Source organism: Mesoplodon densirostris, chromosome 14, assembly GCF_025265405.1.
Source record: "Mesoplodon densirostris isolate mMesDen1 chromosome 14, mMesDen1 primary haplotype, whole genome shotgun sequence".
NCBI classification, from domain to species: domain Eukaryota; kingdom Metazoa; phylum Chordata; class Mammalia; order Artiodactyla; family Ziphiidae; genus Mesoplodon; species Mesoplodon densirostris.
The window spans coordinates 67,940,789-67,960,532 of NC_082674.1; the positions used below are offsets into that span (position 1 = coordinate 67,940,789).

General features: G+C 37.1%; 1 non-coding gene across 1 annotated transcript; it reads left to right on the forward strand.

The window, feature by feature from the left end:
• The first annotated feature begins 518 nt into the window (after nt 1–518).
• Nucleotides 519–591, forward strand: TRNAR-CCU (transfer RNA arginine (anticodon CCU)). The gene has a single exon. It is a non-coding gene; the product is annotated as a tRNA-Arg (tRNA).
• The last annotated feature ends 19,153 nt before the right edge of the window (nt 592–19,744 follow it).

Sequence of the window (19,744 nt, forward strand, 5' to 3'; positions counted from 1 at the left end):
ATCCACAAATTCGTAAAGATAGTTCTGAGCAAAACATGTTTTACCAAAGGTGCTTTATTTTAAACTTAAACCAATCTAAAGTATTCAGATAACTCATTTAAATAGAGATGCAAGTAACAGTGTATTCATCACAACACCAGTGCATCTCTATAATATTAGAAAATAGAGAAAAATACAGAAACCCTGAAAAGCATATATAGATGTTGGATGTTTAAATAGAAGATTCATTTAATTTGAAATATTTATGTGTTACGTATTTTAACTCCATTGACTTCTGATAGAATTTGAGATGAAATAAAGCAGAACTAATGAAATATTAGAAAAAGATCAAAACAATATCAAGGTAAAAATAATCATGATGCTAGAAATCCAAATTAATGTACAGACCTTATGGGTGTGAGACTTTAGACAAGTTACTTAACTTTTTGGTGCTGTGGTTCCACGTCTGTGATACGTGGATGTGAATTGATACAAACACATAAAGCTTGGGGGAAGATGAAATAAGATATGTAGGGACTTCCCTGGTGGTCCAGTGGGTAAGACTCTGTGCTCCTAATGCAGGGGCCCCGGGTTCAATCCCTGGTCAAGGAACTAGATCCTGCACACTGCGACTAAGAGTCCGCATGCCACAACTGAGTCCATACACCACAACTAAGAGTCTGCACATCGCAACTAAGAGTCCACGTGCCACAACTAAGAGTCCACACGCCACAACTAAGAGTCCGCACACCGCAACTAAGACCCTGCACAGCTAAAATAAATAAATAGATAAATAAATATTTAAAAATTGTTATTAATATTAGGAAAATGCCAGCAAGATAGAAAGCACTGAAGAAATGTTACCTGCTGTGTCATCAGGGTCAGCGTCCATTCCAGACAGTTTGCAAGAGGACTTTAACCAGGGAACTGGCGTTAGAGGTGTTGGAGGGGCTGAGAACATCGAAGCCATTGGCCACAATGCCCACCTGGAAATCAGTCATTTTCTCCCACATTTAAATGCCCTTCAGAGCTTTCCCATTATTCTCAAAGAGAAATCCTCAAAGTGGGCTGCAAGGCCCAGAGAGCAGAGGTCACATAAGTTCTCCAGTCGTTATTGTAAACCATCCTCCGTTAAGCCTCCACCTTCTCTCAACCTCAAAATTACCCTGCTTCCCCCCACTGGGCCTACACCCACAGGAGCTCGTTTCCACGTTCCCTTGACCTAAATATTCTTTAGATTTCTCTTCAAGTATCACTTTGTCTGCATCCTCCTTTGCCTGTGCCCTTACTGTCCCTGTGCTTGTTCCCAGTACTACGTAATCAATCACCAAATGTTTAGGTTGCAAATGAGTCTGTCCTTCTCTCCTTTAATTGGACATTTATTTGAGAGATTTTGATTAACGTTTGTCTGTCCCACTAGAGTGTAAATTCCATGAGGTCAGGGACTCAGTCTGATTTGCTTCTCATTGAGTCCAGTAATGGCATGAAATAGGTGGCCAGTATATATTGATGGAATGAATGACCTACATTAATGGGTGAATGATCACAATGATAAATAATAAAGAGACAATCATCTGTGTATATAAGCATCGATATCCTAACTGAAATAACTCAGCAACTTAACAATGTTTAATAACTTACATAAAAATAAATTTTAAAATAGATATCATCGATTTCAAATAAACCTAGCAAACATAATTATATCAGACTTAAATGTCCGCGAAACTGTGGAAACTTTCTTAACTTCCACAGGTAGTGTCAGCTTTAGTTTTCCACCAAAGTCATTTTCTACATACAGCTAATACTTTCTACCCTGTAATTAATCTCTGACTACATGTACAGTCTCCCTAAAGAGCTGATAGATCTTTGAGTACCTGACTTGAGTCTTTTTTAAAATTTTTTAACATCTTTATTGGAGTATAATTGCTTTACATTGTTGTGTTAGTTGCTGTTGTATAACAAAGTGAAACAGCTATATATATATACATATATTCCCATATCCCCTCCCTCTTGCGTCTCCCTCCCACCCTCCCTATCCCACCCCTCTAGGTGGTCACAAAGCATCCAGCTGATCTCCCTGTGCCACGCGGCTGCTTCCCGCTAGCTATCTATTTTACATTTGGTAGTGTATATATGTCCATGCCACCCTCACTTCGTCCCAGTTTACCCTTCCCACTCCCCGTGTCCTCAAGTCCATTTTCTATGTCTGTGTCTTTTATGCTGTCCTGCCCCTAGGTTCTTCAGAACCATTTTTTTTTTAAATTTAGATTCTATATATATGTGTTAGCATACAGTATTTGTTTTTCTCTTTCTCACTTCCCTCTGTAAGACAGACTCTATGTCCATCCACCTCACTACAAATAACTCAATTTCGTTTCTTTTTATGGCTGAGTAATATTCCATTGTGTATATGTGCCATATCTTCTTTATCCATTCATCTGTCGATGGACACTTAGGTTGCTTCCATGTCCTGGCTATTGTAAATAGAGCTGCAATGAACATTGTGGTACATGACTCTTTTTGAATTATGGTTTTCTTAGGGTATATGCCCAGTAGTGGGATTGCTGGGTCATATGGTATTTCTATTTCTAGTTTTTTAAGGAACCTCCATACTGTTCTCCATAGTGGCTGTATCAATTTACATTCCCACCAACAGTGTGAGGGTTCCCTTTTCTCCACACCCTCTCCAGCATTTATTGTTTGCAGATTTTTTAATGGCCATTCTGACTGGTGTGAGGTGATACCTCATTGCAGGTTTGATTTGCATTTCTCTAATGATTGGTGATGCTGAGCATCCTTTCATGTGTTTGTTGGCCATCTGTATATCTTCTTTGGAGAAATGTCTATTTAGGTCTTCTGCCCATTTTTGGATTGGGTTTTTTGTTTTTATGATATTGAGCTGCATGAGCTGCTTGTATATTTTGGAGATTAATCCTTTGTCCGTTGCTTCATTTGCAAATATTTTCTCCCATTCTGAGGGTTGTCTTTTCATCTTGTTTATAGTTTCCTTTGCTGTGAAAAAGCTTTTAAGTTTCATTAGGTCCCATTTGTTGATTTTTGTTCTTATTTCCATTTCTCTAGGAGGTGGGTCCAAAAGGATCTTGCTGTGATTTATCTGACTTGAGCCTTTTTCTCCTTGGTTTCCCTACTGCTTAGCATAGTGCTTAATACATACAACCTAATATGTTACAATTTGTTTAGTAAAATTATCTCATTCAGATCAATATTGCTTCTCTGTGGATGCTTAGCTCAGATGTTTATAAACTGCTCCTGTTCCACTGGTTCCAATGGGCCAGTTGGATGAATTCTACCCCATCATCACAGACTGCACGTTCATGCCTCTTTTTCTTGGCCTTTTGTCAAGAAAATACATTCCACTAGTAACAGTAAGAAGTAGAGGTTAGAGTGCTATCTGTTCCAGGTAAATTCATCATTACCTTGGGAAAATAAATAATGGAGGGACAGGGACAGAGAAGGGGAAAGAAGAAAGGAGGAAGGAAGGAAGGAAGGGAGGAAAGAATGAAGTAAGGGGGAAGGAAGGGAGGGAGAAACAAGAAAAGGAGGAAACAAAAAAATCCTAGTAAGGATTCTTTCACTCCTAAATAGGATCAGAAACACTTTGTAACTTTACCTTTAAAGGAAAAAAATGATCTCTCTTATTGAAAATTTGTGACACTGGAGGACCCGAAATATTGTCTAATGATATCTGAATACAGCTCTTAAAAAATCTATGTTACATATCTCAGCACATTTACCTAGGATGCTATTTATGCAAAAATAGACCGAGGCAGAAAACAAAATAACAAAGTAAATCAGAAGAAAAAGATAAATAAAAAATTAATTTTCCCTATTATTATCTATTTATTTTCTGAGATATGGTTATTATTCTGTCTAATCAAGTGTGACAACTAATATAAGTAATGTGATAAATAGCTGCAAAAATTAAACATGATTTTATTTGCTAGAAACACAAAAGTAATTCAAGTTAGCGATTTATTTTACATGACATGACAGGTTAAAAGATAAAATAATAATATTAATATATACAAAAAGGCCAATGATTTAGTTTAATTTCCCTCCAAGATGAGCACTCTTAACAGTAAAAATAGAAGGAAACATCTTTAATTTGAGTAAAATTGCCATAAAGTCATCATCAAAGTTGTATGTAAAGTTAAAATTAAAAATATTTTTAAATAAAGAAGAGAAACATAAGGACATTATTGTCACCAATACTAGTCAAATTTGAAGTGGATGCCCTAGATAAGGCAGTATGGTAAGAAAAAAGAAAAATTACGATACGAAAATTGGAATGAAAATAACACACTGTCTCTATTTTGGACCATATGGTTGGATACTCTAAAGGAATGAAAACTCTAAAAGGAACCACTGAAAATCTATTAGAATACAAGAGATCAGTGAGGAATTCCAACAGAATTCAATGTTAAAATTTCAGTTTCTCCAGAAATAAGTAGAAAATCTATGTATAGAGGATCTGATTTATCCGAGCAATACAAACTACAAAATACCTGTAGATAAAGTTGATTAAAATTGTTCAAAAAGTATCTAAAGCAACCTATACATGATTTTAAAGAATATGATAAATAAAATAATTTAGAGGCATGCTTTATTAGAAAAAAAGATTTAATATTGAAAAGTCTTCAATGCTCAAGATAATCTATAAATTGAGTCAATCTCAAATTCAAACAGAAATCTTTTTAATGCAAGTGACAAGCAACTTCCAACCTTCATCTGGAGAAAAAATTCATTGCAATTGTTTAAGAAATTGGGAAATAACAAAAATGATGGACTTGTTCCAACAGATTAAAAATATATTATAAAACCAGGGTAATTAAATTAGTAAGGCATTGGTATAGGAATAAATAGAAACTCAATGAAACATTATAGACAGTATTAAAATGGACCCCAGTATGACAAAAGGGTATTCAAATTAATGGGAGAAATGAAGAACTATAATAAATGCTGCTGGGAAATTTGGCTATCTTTTGGACCAAAAATTTAGATCAAACCATACAAAAATTAATTTTAAAAAGCTATGAAGAATTTGAATAAAGGGTGATCTGTGAAATGGAAATGATACTATACTTCAGGGTTTTTCTGAGGCTTAAGTAGATTAATACTTGTAATGCATCCAAAATATAGTAAGATTTCACTGTTCTTCTCACTATTATTGTTTATAGCATCCTGGTTTTGTGTCTTGCTTATGAATATTTACTCTCATGGCAATAGGAGCAGTTTTCTCAGATATTTTATACTAACACTTCTCCAACTTGGACAATGACACTAGAAATTGAATGCAGGTAGTCTGATCTAGAATTTTTTTCTTAGTCACTAGTCTTCATTACCTCCCTAGGTTGTCTACAAAAGTAAGTAAAGCAAAAACTTCCATATATAAAATGGTACAATAATCAAAGTTTAAAAAATAAATGACCATCTTGTCTTAGGAAAAGTATTTGCAATGTTTAGAACAGTAAAATAATTAAAAGTCACAAATATATGGGGCACTTATAAATCTAAAAGAAAAATAATACTTGAAACATGGACAAAGAATATAAACATACAAATTAGAGGGTTAATATAAATAAAATTTCAAGCTTACTTGTAGACAGGGAATGTAAAATGAAACAATAATGAGATCCTGTTTTTAACCTGAATCACAAAACGAAAAATTGATAGTGTCAAGTGCCGCCGGGAGTATAGTCAAATGGATACTTTAATATACACTTTTTGGGAATTTAGTGTAGTGCAGCATTTTTGAAATGCAAACAGATTTTGCTAGCAAAATTTTGTGTACTTATCTTTCACCTAATCAATACTAAGTATCTGTGTGAGATCAATAGCATATAAGTACAACAATTTACAACGTTTGCTTTTAATGCCTCCTTTGGAAAAGGAAAAATTAGAAATATATTTCAACAGGGAAAAGATTATATATCACTTACGGTACTAAAATATTATTCAACACTAGCTATCATTTAAAGGAAAAGAGATGGATCTATATATACTGCAGCAAAAAGTTCCCAAGGCACATTGGCAAATTAATTTGCATTTAGCATGGTCTAACCTGTGTGTAATTGGACTCAGTTTAAGAGGACAGAGAAATTGGGGGAAATTTTTGAAAGAAAACAAGAAGACAATACAGTACTAAGAGTGTAAACCCCAAAACAGAGCTTCAAGATACAGAAAACAATATATGATTAATTAATTTTCTCCAAGGGAGCCAAGAATATACAATGGGGAGAGAATAGTCTCTTCAATAAATGGTGTTTGGAAAACTGGACCACCACCTGCTGAAGAATGATACTGGAACCCTATCTTATACCATTCACAAAAAAACAGTTTGAAATGTATTAAAGACTTGAATCTGAGACCGGAAACTGTAAAATTTCTAGAAGAAAATGGAGGGATAGCTCTTCAACATTGGTCTTGGCAATGATTTTTAGATTTGACACCATAAGCAAATACAACAGAAGCAAAAATAAACAAGTAGGACTACATCAAACTAATGAGCTTCTGTTCAGCAAGGGAAACCATCAACAAAATGAAAAGACAATCTATGGAATGGGAGAAAATATTTTCAAACCACATATCTGATAAAGAGTTAATATCCAAAATGTACAAGGAATTCATATAACTCAATAACAGGAACAACAATAAAAACTCCAAATAACCCAATTAAAAATGGGTAAAAGACTTGAATAGAAAGTTTTCCAAAGAAGACATACAGGGACTTCCCTGGTGGTGCAGTGGTTAAGAATCTGCCTGCCAATGCAGGGGACACGGGTTCAACCCCTTGTCTGGGAAGATCCCACATGCCGCAGAGCAACTAAGTGCATGCACCACAACTACTGAGCCCGCGTGCCACAACTACTGAAGCCTGCATGCCTATGGCCTGTGCTCCACAACAAGAGAAGCCATCGAAATGAGAAGCCCATGCACCACAAAGAGTAGCCCCCACTCACCACAACTAGAGGAAGCCTGTACGCAGCAACGAAGACGCCACACAGACAAAAATAAATAAATAAATTTATTTAAAAAAAGAAGACGTACAAATGGCCAACAGAAACATGAAAAAGTGCTCAATATCACTGATCATCAGGGAAATGCAAATCAAAACCACAATGAGATATCAACTCACATCTGTTAAGATGGCTTTTATCAAAAAGAAAACAGACAAGTGTTGGCTAGTATATGCAGAGAAAGGAACTCTTGCACACTGTCACTGAAGTATAAACTGATATAGCCAGTATAGAAAACAGCATGGAGTTTCCTCTAGAAATTAAAGATAGAACTACCATATGATCCAGCAATCCCACTTCTGAGTATATATCCAAAGAGAATGAAACAATTGTCTCAAAGTAATCTCTGCACTCCCATGTTCATTGTAGTATTGTCACATTAGCCAATGTATGGAAACAATCTATGTGTCTGTCAATGGATGAATGGATCAAGAAAAGGTGATTATAAATATACAGTAATGGAATATTATTCAGCTTTAAAAAGAATAAAGTCCTGCCATTTGCAACAACATGGGTGAACATGGAGGACATTATGCTAGGTGAAATAAGCCAGAGAGAGAAAGACAAAATAATCAGTTAATTAGGAATAAATTTAACCAAGGAGATAGAAGACTTGCACATTGGAAACTACAAAACATTGTTGAAGGAAATTAAAGAAGATACATAAATGGAAAGACATCCCATGTTCATGAATAGTAAGACAGTGTTTTTTAGATGAAAGTACTGCCCAATGAGATTCACAGATTCAATCCAATCCTTATCAATACCATAATTGTTTCTTTTGTGGAAATAAAAAAACCTATCCTAAAATTCTTATAGACTCTCACAGGGCCCCAAATAGTCAAAACAATCTTGAAAGAGAACAAAGTTGGAGGAGTCACACTTCCTGATTTCAAAATTTACTGTAAAGCTTCAGTACTCAATAAAGGGTGGTACTGGCAAAAGGACAGACATACAGACTAACAAAATAGAATAGAGAACTCAGAAATAAATCTTAACATACATAATCAATTGTTATTTCACAAGAGTGACAAGACCATTCAGTGGGGAAAGGAGAGTCTTTTCAATGAATGGTGCTAGGAAAACCAGATATTCAAACACAAAAGAGTGAAGTTGGAATGGTACCTTAGACCATATGAAAAATTAACTAAAAATGGATCAAAGACCTAAATGTAAGACTTAAAAATATAAAACTCTCAGAAGAAAACATAGGAAAAAATACTTTATGATATTGGATGTGGCAATGATTTTATGGGTATGACACAAATGCACAGGTAACAAAAGATCAAATAGATAAATTGGACTTTATTAAAACTAAAATTGTTGTGTATCAAAGGGCACTATGAAGTGAGTGAAAAAGACAACCCACAGAATGGGAGAAAATATTTGTACATCATCTATCAAGTAAGGAATTAATGAACAGAATATATAGAGAACTCCTAAAACTCAGTAACAATGAAACAACACAAGTAAAAAATGAGCAAAGGACTTGAGTAGACATTTCTTCAAAAAGGAGGTATCTAGAATAAGCAAATTCATAGAGACAGAAAGAAGAATAGAGATTACCAGGAGCTCAGAGAGGAGAGAATGGAGAACTGTTTCATGGGTACAGTGCTTCTGTTTGGGATGATAAAAAGTCTGGAAATATTGGTACTGGTTACCAAACATTATGAATATACTTAATACCCCTAAATGGTATACCTTAAAATAGTTAAAGTGGTACATTTTATGTAATATATGCTTTACCAGAATAAAAAAAGAAAAAGAAATAAATATATTACTAGATAAACAGAATTTGTGAGAATTCATCACTAGCTGACCTGCTCTACTAAAAATACAAAGGAAGTTCTGCAGGCTTAAAAAAATGATACCAGGTGGTAACTTAAATATACAAGAAAGAATGAAGATGATCAGACATGGTAGCAAGTAGGTAAATAAAAAATTGCATGTGTATAATTTTTTTATATTTATATATGGGTATATACTGTTGAGTTTACAACAAATATAGATGTAATCTATATTTATTATATAGCAATAGCACAAAAGACAGGAGAGGGGGCTTCCCTGGTGGCGCAGTGGTTGAGAGTCTGCCTGCCGATGCAGGGGACACGGGTTCGTGCCCTGGTCTGGGAAGATCCCACATGCCGCAGAGCGGCTGGGCCCGTGAGTCATGGCCGCTGAGCCTGCGCATCCGGAGCCTGTGCTCCACAACGCGAGAGGCCACAACAGTGAGAGGCCCGCATACCGCAAAAAAAAAAAAAAAAAAAAAAAGGACAGGAGAGGGAAACAGGGCTATATTGCAACACCATTGCTATATTTTATCAGAATTAAGTCAATATTAATGTGAAGTAGATTTTGGGTAGTTAAGATATGAAATGTAATTCTGAGAAAAACTACTAAGAAAATAAATGAAAAAATGGTTAAAAAATGAATAAAAGAATTTAAAATTACATTAAAAATGTCTCTAACACAAAACAAGTCAGCAAAAGAGTAGCAGACGAACAAAAAAGAGATGGGACAAATATAAACCTAATAGTAAAAAAGTAGAAGTAAATCCAACCATATCTAGAATTCCATTAAATGAGAGAATGAGAGTGGAGTAAACACTTTGATCAAAAGGCAGAATTTTTAGACTGGACATAAAGTAAAATACAACCAAATGCTGTATACAAGACACACTTTAGCTTCAAAGAAATGAAACATTCCCCAGAGAAACTTGCCTCATAAAATCGTGGATTCTGAGTTTATTTGCCGTTAAGTATTCCTTTAGCTAGGGACAATTTGCTAAGGTTATTCTGAATATAATATATTTTCTAGAGCAAATGTAATTATTCCAATTGGCAAATATAGACCAGTTCACTTTCTTTCCCTTTTTCCCTAGGGGAGTCCCCTAGTAAAAGGAGTAAATAGATCTCAGCCCTGCTGCTTTAACTCTTTCGTCTCCCTGTGACAAATTTTTCTTGGGTTGAGTGGAATTGCCTACAGAGAAGCTTAACTTTGCAATGACTTTCCGTTCAATGTTAACCTTCCTGATTAATATTTTTAAACTTTGTTCTATGAGCCTCCTATTTTTCAGAGAATTATTTTTTATTCCTTGCTTTCCATTTTGGTCATTTGATTATTGTTAAGTGTATTTTTTTCATACATACCGTCTAATTCCTTGAGTACAAATGTGGTTTCCATAATCTGAATTTCTACTGCTTTAGTGTTATAATTTTACTATTTCTAATAATAATTCAAGTTCTGCTATTAAGAAATATTTTTTATATTCTTGTTTTAAAGGTATCTTTTATCTTTTCAAATGATCCCTAAGGATTACAGTCATTTTCTTAAATCTTCAAGTATGTTCTCAGAGTGGGATTGACTTGTATGATACTTTGCTTTGTTCCCCCCTTATTTACTTAAAAATTTAATAAAATTTTTATTATAGAGTAATTTTAGATTTACAGAAGAGTTTGCAAAACTAGTACAGGTTTCTCACATACCCCACACAAAGTTCCCCTTACTATTTTTTTTAATATTGATTTATTTATTTATCTTTGGCTGTATTGGGTCTTCATTGCTGCGTGTGGGCTTTCTCTAGTTGTGGCAAGCAGGGGCTACCCTGTTGCAGCGTGCGGGTTTCTCATTGCAGTGGCTTCTCTTGTTGCGGAGCACGGGCTCTAGGCACGTGGGCTTCAGTAGTTGTGGCACACGGGCTCAGCAGTTGTGGCTCGCAGGCTCTAGAGTGCAGGGTCAGTAGCTGTGACTCACGGGCTTTGTTGCTCCGTGGCATGTGGGATCTTCCCAGACCAGGGCTTGAACCCGTGTTCCTTGCATTGGCAGGTGGATTCGTAACCACTGTGCCACTAGAGAAGCCCTCCCTTTACCATTAATATCTTTCATTAGTATGGCAAATTTTTCATAATGAATGAGCTAATTTTGATAGATTATTATAAACGAAAGAGCATATTTTATTCAGATTTATTTAGTTTTGATTTTTTTGTATGCTTGAGGATTTCATCCAGGTTATCACACTATATTTAGGTGTCATGTCTCTTTTGTCTCCTCATCTCTATGACAGTTTCTCAGACTTTCCTTGCTTTTGCACAATGGACATTTTTATCAATTGTGATATAATATACATAACATGCAAATTACCATTTTAAAACTATTTCAGTGAAAATTCACTGATATTAAGTACATTTGCATTGTTATGCAACCATCACCACTATCCATTGCCAGAACTCTTCAATCATCACAACATGAAACTTTGTACCTATTAAACAATAATTCCCTGTTCTCATCTCTGTTCAACTCCTGGCAACTACAGTTCTACTTCCTGTCTTTGTAAACTTGCCTATTCTCAATACCCCATAAAAGTGGAATCATACAATATTTGACCCTTTGTGTCTGCCTTATTTCACTTAGCATAATGTTTTCAAGGTTCATCTGTGCTGTAACATATGTTAGAATTTCATTACTTTGGAAGACTGAATAATATTCCCTTGTATGTATATACCACCGTGGTTATCCCATCATTTGCTGACAAACCTTTTGTTTATTGTGAATATTTCTATTATAAACATTTGTGTACAAATATCTGTTTGAATCCTTACTTTCAATTGTTTTGGATAAATACCTAGAAGTGGAATTGCTGGATTATATGGCAAGTCTATGTTTATTTTTTGAGGAACTGCTATTATGTCTTCCATTGTGCCTGTACTATTGTATATTCCCACCAGCAATGCACAAGGGTTCCGATTTCTCCACATTCTAGCTAACGTGTTATTTTCGGCTTTTTGGATAATGGCTATTCTAATGCGTGTAAAGTAGTATCTCATTATGGTTTTGATTTGCATTTTCCTAATGATTAATAATGTTGAGTATCTTTTCATGTGCTTATTGGCCATTTGTATACCTTCTTTGTAGAAATGTCTATGCCAATCCTTTGTCCATTTTTGAATTGAGCTGTTTGTTTTGATGCTGAGTTTTAGTAATTCCTTATGTATGCAAGACATTTATTCCTTATCAGTTGTAAGAGTTACAAATATTTTCTCCCATTATGTGGGTTGCCTGTTTATTCTCTTAAAAGTGTCATTTGATGCTGAGGTTTTAATTTTGATGAAGTCCAATTTACCTATTTTATTTTTTGTTGCTCATGCTTTTGGTATCATATTGTAAAAATCATCACCAAATCCAGTGTCATGAAGATTTTCCCCTGTTTTCTTCAAAGAGTTTTATAATGTTAGCTCTCATGTTTAGATCTTGATACATTTTGAGTTAACTTTCACACAGTGTGAGGTATGGGTAACTCATCATTGTTTTGCAGTGGATATCCAGTTTTCTAACCATCATTTGTTGAAAAGATTGTCCTTTATCCCATTGAATGGTCTTGGCACCCTTGTCAAAAATCATTTGACCATGTATATGTGGGCTTATTTTTGAAATTTCTATTCTATTGTGTTTTTTCTATATATCTTTATGGCAGCTACCACATGGCTTGATTACTGTACCTGCCATCTCCTATTTAGTTTTCGGTATGGACTTTTAAAAAGATGTTTTAGTATTTAGTATTTCTTCCATATTTTCTCTCCATAAATGCAGTAGTCCATCAGGAGACAGTCCACTTGAAACACAGACTTAACTGAAGCATATATTCCTTGAGTTTGGTGATAGGGGTTATATATTCTGCTCCTGGTTAGTTCTACAGTCCAGGTAAAGCTAGGGCTGTAAGACAGCCAGGTTTGTCTCCTATTTATGACCGAGTCACTTCTCCTTAATGCTGGATGTGATCATCCCATCCCTGGTGGTCTGCCTCAGCGTGTGGTTGGTCCTGTTAGTCCACTCCTCCAATGTCATGCAGCCTGTTCGTATCCGCTTAATGTGGATGTGTAAGGGGTAGAACTATGCTTCAGATGTTTTTACAATGAACATTTGGTTTGGAAAAGTGAAAAATTTTAGTTGTGCTCTTGATTATGTATTTTAACAAATCCCATAGGTGTGGAATGCCTCATGATTTCAGGAACATTCTCAGTGGTTGCCATTAGTTTTGGGTTCTGTAAGGGATTTTTAACTTTCCAGAAGCTTTTTTGTACATTTAATGAAACACTGAAGAACTGAGTCCTCAGATACTTTTACTATACTATCCTCTCAGGAGTCTTCTCACGTGTTCTTGTTAAGACCACCATTTATCACTGCTCTAGATCACATATTATAGAAACAGTAACCGAAATACACACAAAAAGAACCATGTTCTTTTTTTTTTTATTTTTATTTTTTTTATTTTTTTTATTTTTATTTTTTTTTATTTTACAAATTTAATCAGTTATACATATACATATGTTCCCATATCCCCTCCCTTTTGCGTCTCCCTCCCACCCTCCCTATCCCACCCCTCCAGGCGGTCACAAAGAACCGAGCTGATCTCCCTGTGCTATGCGGCTGCTTCCCACTAGCTATCTACCTTACATTTGGTAGTGTATATATGTCCATGCCGCTCTTTCACTTTGTCACAGCTTACCCTTCCCCCTCCCCATATCCTCAAGTCCATGCTCTAGTAGGTCTGTGTCTTTATTCCTGTCTTACCCCTATGTTCTTGATGACATTTTTTTCTTAAATTCCATATATATGTGTCAGCATACAGTATTTGTCTTTCTCTTTCTGACTTACTTCACTCTGTATGACAGACTCTAGGTCCATCCACCTCATTACAAATAGCTCAATTTCATTTCTTTTTATGGCTGAGTAATATTCCATTGTATATATGTGCCACATCTTCTTTATCCATTCATCCGATGATGGACACTTAGGTTGTTTCCATCTCTGGGCTATTGTAAATAGGGCTGCTATGAACATTTTGGTACATGTCTCTTTTTGAATTATGGTTTTCTCAGGGTATATGCCCAGTAGTGGGATTGCTGGGTCATATGGTAGTTCTATTTGTAGTTTTTTAAGGAACCTCCATACCGTTCTCCATAGTGGCTGTACCAATTCACATTCCCACCAGCAGTGCAAGAGTGTTCCCTTTTTTCCACACCCTCTCCAGCATTTATTGTTTCTAGATTTTTTGATGATGGCCATTCTGACTGGTGTGAGATGATATCTCATTGTAGTTTTGATTTGCATTTCTCTAATGAGTAAAGATGTTGAGCATCCTTTCATGTGTTTGTTGGCTGTCTGTATATCTTCTGTGGAGAAATGTCTATTTAGGTCTTCTGCCCATTTTTGGATTGGGTTGTTTGTTTTTTTGCTATTGAGCTGCATGAGCTGCTTATAAATTTTGGAGATTAATCCTTTGTCAGTTGCTTCATTTGCAAATATTTTCTCCCATTCTGAGGGTTGTCTTTTCGTCTTGTTTATGGTTTCCTTTGCTGTGCAAAAGCTTTGAAGTTTCATTAGGTCCCATGTGTTTATTTTTGTCTTTATTTCCATTTCTCTAGGAGGTGGGTCAAAAAGGATCTTGCTGTGATTTATGTCATAGAGTGTTCTGCCTATGTTTTCCTCTAGGAGTTTGATAGTGTCTGGCCTTACATTTAGGTCTTTAATCCATTTTGAGCTAATTTTTGTGTATGGTGTTAGGGAGTGATCTAATCTCATACTTTTACATGTCCCTGTCCAGTTTTCCCAGCACCACTTATTGAAGAGACTGTCCTTTCTCCACTGTACATTCCTGCCTCCTTTATCAAAGATAAGGTGACCATATGTCCGTGGGTTTATCTCTGGGCTTTCTATCCTGTTCCATTGATCTATATGTCTGTTTTTGTGCCAGTACCATACTGTCTTGAATACTGTAGCTTTGTAGTATAGTCTGAAGTACAGCAGCCTGATTCCTCCAGCTCCGTTTTTCTTTCTCAATATTGCTTTGGCTATTCGGGATCTTTTGTGTTTCCATACAAATTGTGAGATTTTTTGTTCTAGTTCTGTGAAAAATGCCTTTGGTAGTTTGATAGGAATTTCACTGAATCTGTAGATCGCTTAGGGTAGTACAGTCATTTTCACAATGTTGATTCTTCCAATCCAAGAACATGGTATATCTCTCCATCTGTTTGTATCATCTTTAATTTCTTTCATCAGTGTCTTATAGTTTTCTGCATACAGGTCTTTTGTCTCCTTAGGTAGGTTTATTCCTAGGTATTTTATTCTTTTTGCTGCAATGGTAAATGGGAATGTTTCCTTAATTTCTATTTCAGATTTTTCATCATTAGCGTATAGGAATGCAAGAGATTCCTGTGCATTAATCTTGTATCCTGCTACATTACCAAATTCATTGATTAGCTGTAGTGGTTTTCTGGTAACATCTTTAGGATTCTCTATGTATAGTATCATGTCATCTACAAATAGTGACAGCTTTACTTCTTCTTTTCCAATTTGGATTCCTTTTATTTCTTTTTCTTCTCTGATTGCTGTGGCTAAAACTTCCAAAACTATGTTGAATAATAGTGGTGAGAGTGGGCAACCTTGTATTGTTCCTGATTTTATTGGAAATGGTTTCAGTTTTTCACCATTGAGAACAATGTTGTCTGTGGGTTTGTTATATATGGCCTTTGATATGTTGAGGTAAGTTCCCTCTATGCCTACTTTCTGCAGGGTTTTTATCATAAATGGGTGTTGAATTTTGTCAAAAGCTTTCTCTGCATCTATTGAGATGATCATATGGTTTTTCTCCTTCAACTTGTTAATATGGTGTATCACGTTGATTGATTTGCGTATATTGAAGAATCCTTGCATTCCTGGAATAAACCCCACTTGATCATGGTGTATGATCCTTTTAATGTGCTGTTGGATTCTGTTTGCTAGTATTTTGTTGAGGATTTTTGCATCTATGTTCATCAGTGATATTGGCCTGTAGTTTTCTTTCTTTGTGACATCCTTGTCTGGTTTTGGTATCAAGGTGATGGTGGCCTCGTAGAATGAGTTTGGGAGTGTTCCTCCCTCTGCTATATTTTGGAAGAGTTTCAGAAGGATAGGTGTTAGCTCTTCTCCAAATGCTTGATAGAATTCGCCTGTGAAGCCATCTGGTCCTGGGCTTTTGTTTGTTGGAAGATTTTTAATCACAGTTTCAATTTCAGTGCTTGTGATTGGTCTGTTCATATTTTCTATTTCTTCCTGATTCAGTCTTGGCAGGTTGTGCATTTCTAAGAATTTGTCCATTTCTTCCAGGTTGTCCATTTTATTGGCATAGAGTTGCTTATAGTAATCTCTCATGATCTTTTGTATTTCTGCAGTGTCAGTTGTTACTTCTCCTTTTTCATTTCTAATTCTATTGATTTGAGTCTTCTCCCTTCTTTTCTTGATGAGTCTGGCTAATGGTTTATCAATTTTGTTTATCTTCTCAAAGAACCAGCTTTTAGTTTGGTTGATCTTTGCTATCGTTTCCTTCATTTCGTTTTCATTTATTTCTGATCTGATTTTTATGATTTCTTTCCTTCTGCTAACTTTAGGATGTTTTTGTTCTTCTTTCTCTAATTGCTTTAGGTGCAAGGTTAGGTTGTTTATTCGAGATATTTCCTGTTTCTTAAGGTGGTATTGTATTGCCATAAACTTCCCTCTTAGAACTGCTTTTGCTGCATCCCATAGGTTTTGGGTCATCGTGTCTCCATTGTCATTTGTTTCTAGGTATTTTTTAATTTCCTCTTTGAATTCTTCAGTGATCACTTCGTTATTAAGTAGTGTATTGTTTAGCGTCCATGTGTTTGTATGTTTTACAGCTCTTTTCCTGTAATTGATATCTAGTCTCATAGCATTGTGGTCAGAAAAGATACTTGATACAATTTCAATTTTCTTAAATTTACCAAGGCTTGATTTGTGACCCAAGATATGATCTATCCTGGAGAATGTTCCATGAGCACTTGAGAAAAATGTGTATTCTGTTGTTTTTGGATGGAATGTCCTATAAATATCAATTAAGTCCATCTTGTTTAATGTATCATTTAAAGCTTGTGTTTCCTTATTTATTTTCATTTTGGATGACCTGTCCATTGGTGAAAGTGGGGTGTTAAAGTCCCCTACTATGATTGTGTTACTGTCGATTTCTCCTTTTATGGCTGTTAATATTTCCCTTATGTATTGAGGTGCTCCTATGTTTGGTGCATAAATATTTACAATTGTTATATCTTCTTCTTGGATTGATCCCTTGATCATTATGTAGTGTCCTTCTTTGTCTCTTCTAGTAGTCTTTATTTTAAAGTCTATTTTGTCTGATATGAGAATTGCTACTCCAGCTTTCTTTTGGTTTCCATTTGCATGGAATATCTTTTTCCATCCCCTTACTTTCAGTCTGTATGTATCTCTAGGTCTGAAGTGGGTCTCTTGTAGACAGCATATATATGGGTCTTGTTTTTGTATCCATTCAGCCAGTCTGTGTCTTTTGGTGGGAGCATTTAGTCCATTTACATTTAAGGTAATTATTGATATGTATGTTCCTATTCCCATTTTCTTAATTGTTTTGGGTTCGTTATTGTAGTTCTTTTCCTTCTGTTGTGTTTCTTGCCTAGAGAAGTTCCTTTAGCATTTGTTGTAAAGCTGGTTTGGTGGTGCTGAACTCTCTCAGCTTTTGCTTGTCTGTAAAGGTTTTAATTTCTCCATCAAATCTGAATGAGATCCTTGCTGGGTAGAGTAATCTTGGTTGCAGGTTTTTCTCCTTCATCACTTTAAGTATGTCCTGCCACTCCCTTCTGGCTTGTAGAGTTTCTGCTGAGAGATCAGCTGTTATCCTGATGGGGATTCCCTTGTGTGTTATTTGTTGTTTTTGCCTTGCTGCTTTTAATATGATTTCTTTGTGTTTACTTTTTGACAGTTTGATTAATATGTGTCTTGGCGTATTTCTCCTTGGATTTATTCTGTATGGGACTCTCTGTGCCTCCTGGACTTGATTAACTATTTCCTTTCCCATATTAGGGAAGTTTTCAACTATAATCTCTTCAAATATTTTCTCAGTCCCTTTCTTTTTCTCTTCTTCTTCTGGAACCCCTATAATTCGAATGTTGGTGCGTTTAATGTTGTCCCAGAGGTCTCTGAGACTGTCCTCTGTTCTTTTCATTCTTTTTTCTTTATTTTGCTGTGCAGCAGTTATTTCCACTATTTTATCTTCCACCTCACTTATCCGTTCTTCTGCCTCAGTTATTCTGCTATTGATCCCATCTAGAGTATTTTTTATTTCATTTATTGTGTTTTTAATCGATGCTTGATTAGTCTTTAGTTCTTCTAGGTCCTTGTTAACTGTTTCTTGCATTTTGTCTATTCTATTTCCAAGATTTTGGATCATCTTTACCATCATTATTCTGAATTCTTTTTCAGATAGACTGCCTATTACCTCTTCATTTGTTAGGTCTGGTGGGTTTTTATCTTGCTCCTTCTCCTGCTGTGTGTTTTTCTGTCTTCTCATTTTGCTTATGTTACTGTGTTTGGGGTCTCCTCTTTGCAGGCTGCAGGTTCGTAGTTCCCGTTGTTTTTGGTGTCTGTCCCCAGTGGCTAAGGTTGGTTTAGTGGGTTGTGTAGGCTTCTTGGTGGAGGAGACTACTGCCTGTGTTCTGGTGGATGAGGCTGGATCTTGTCTTTCTGGTGGGCAGGTCCACGTCTGGTGGTGTGTTTTGGGGTGTTTGCGGACTTTTTATGATTTGAGGCAGCCTCTCTGCTAATGGGTGGTGTTGTGTTCCTGTCTTGCTAGTTGTTTGGCATAGGGTGTCCAGCACTGTAGCTTGCTGGTCGTTGAGTGAAGCTGGGTGCTGGTGTTGAGATGGAGATCTCTGGAAGATTTTCGCCGTTTGATATTATGTGGAGCTGGGAGGTCTCTTGTGGACCAGTGTCCTGAAGTTCGCTCTCCCACCTCAGAGGCACAGCACTGACTCCTGGCTCCTCAATTTGGGATGATTTGTTGTCTATTCATGTATTCCACAGATGCAGGGTACATGAAGTTGATTGTGGAGCTTTAATCCGCTGCTTCTGAGGCTGCTGGGAGAGGTTTCCCTTTCTCTTCTTTGTTCTCACAGCTCCTGGGTCTCAGCTTTGGATTTGGCCCCGCCTCTGCGTGTAGGTCGCCGGAGGGCGTCTGTTCTTCGCTCAGACAGGACAGGGTTAAAGGAGCAGCCTCTTCGGGGACGCTGGCTCACTCAGACCGGGCGGGAGGGAGGGGCACGGAGTGCGGGGTGAGCCTGCAGCGGCAGAGGTCGGCGTGACGTTGCACCAGCCCGAGGCGCGCCGTGCGTTCTCCCAGGGAAGCCACCCCTGGATCCCGGGACCCCGGCAGTGGCAGGCTGCACAGGTTCCCGGAAGGGCGGTGTGGACAGTGACCTGCGCTCGCACACAGGCTTCTTGGCGGCGGCAGCAGCAGCCCCAGCGTCCCACGCCCGTCTCTGGGCTCTGCGCTTTCAGCCGCGATTCGCGCCTGTCTCTGGAGCTCCTTTACGCGGCGCTCTTAATCCCCTCTCCTCGCACACCAGGAAACCAAGAGGGAAGAAAAAGTCTCCTGCCTCTTCGGCAGCTCCAGAGTTTTCCCGGACTCCCTCCCGGCTAGCTGTGGCACATTAGCCCCCTTCAGGCTGAGTTCTCGCCGCCAGCCCCAGTCCTCTCCCTGCGCTCTGACCGAAGCCCGAGCCTCAGCTCCAGCGCCGCCCGCCCTGGCGGTGGAGCAGACAAGCCTCTCGGGCTGGTGAGTGCCGCTCGGCACCGCTCCTCTGTGCGGGAATCTCTCTGCTTTGCCCTACCCAGGTATGTGGGGAGTTTCTTGCCTTTTGGGAGGTCTGGGGTCT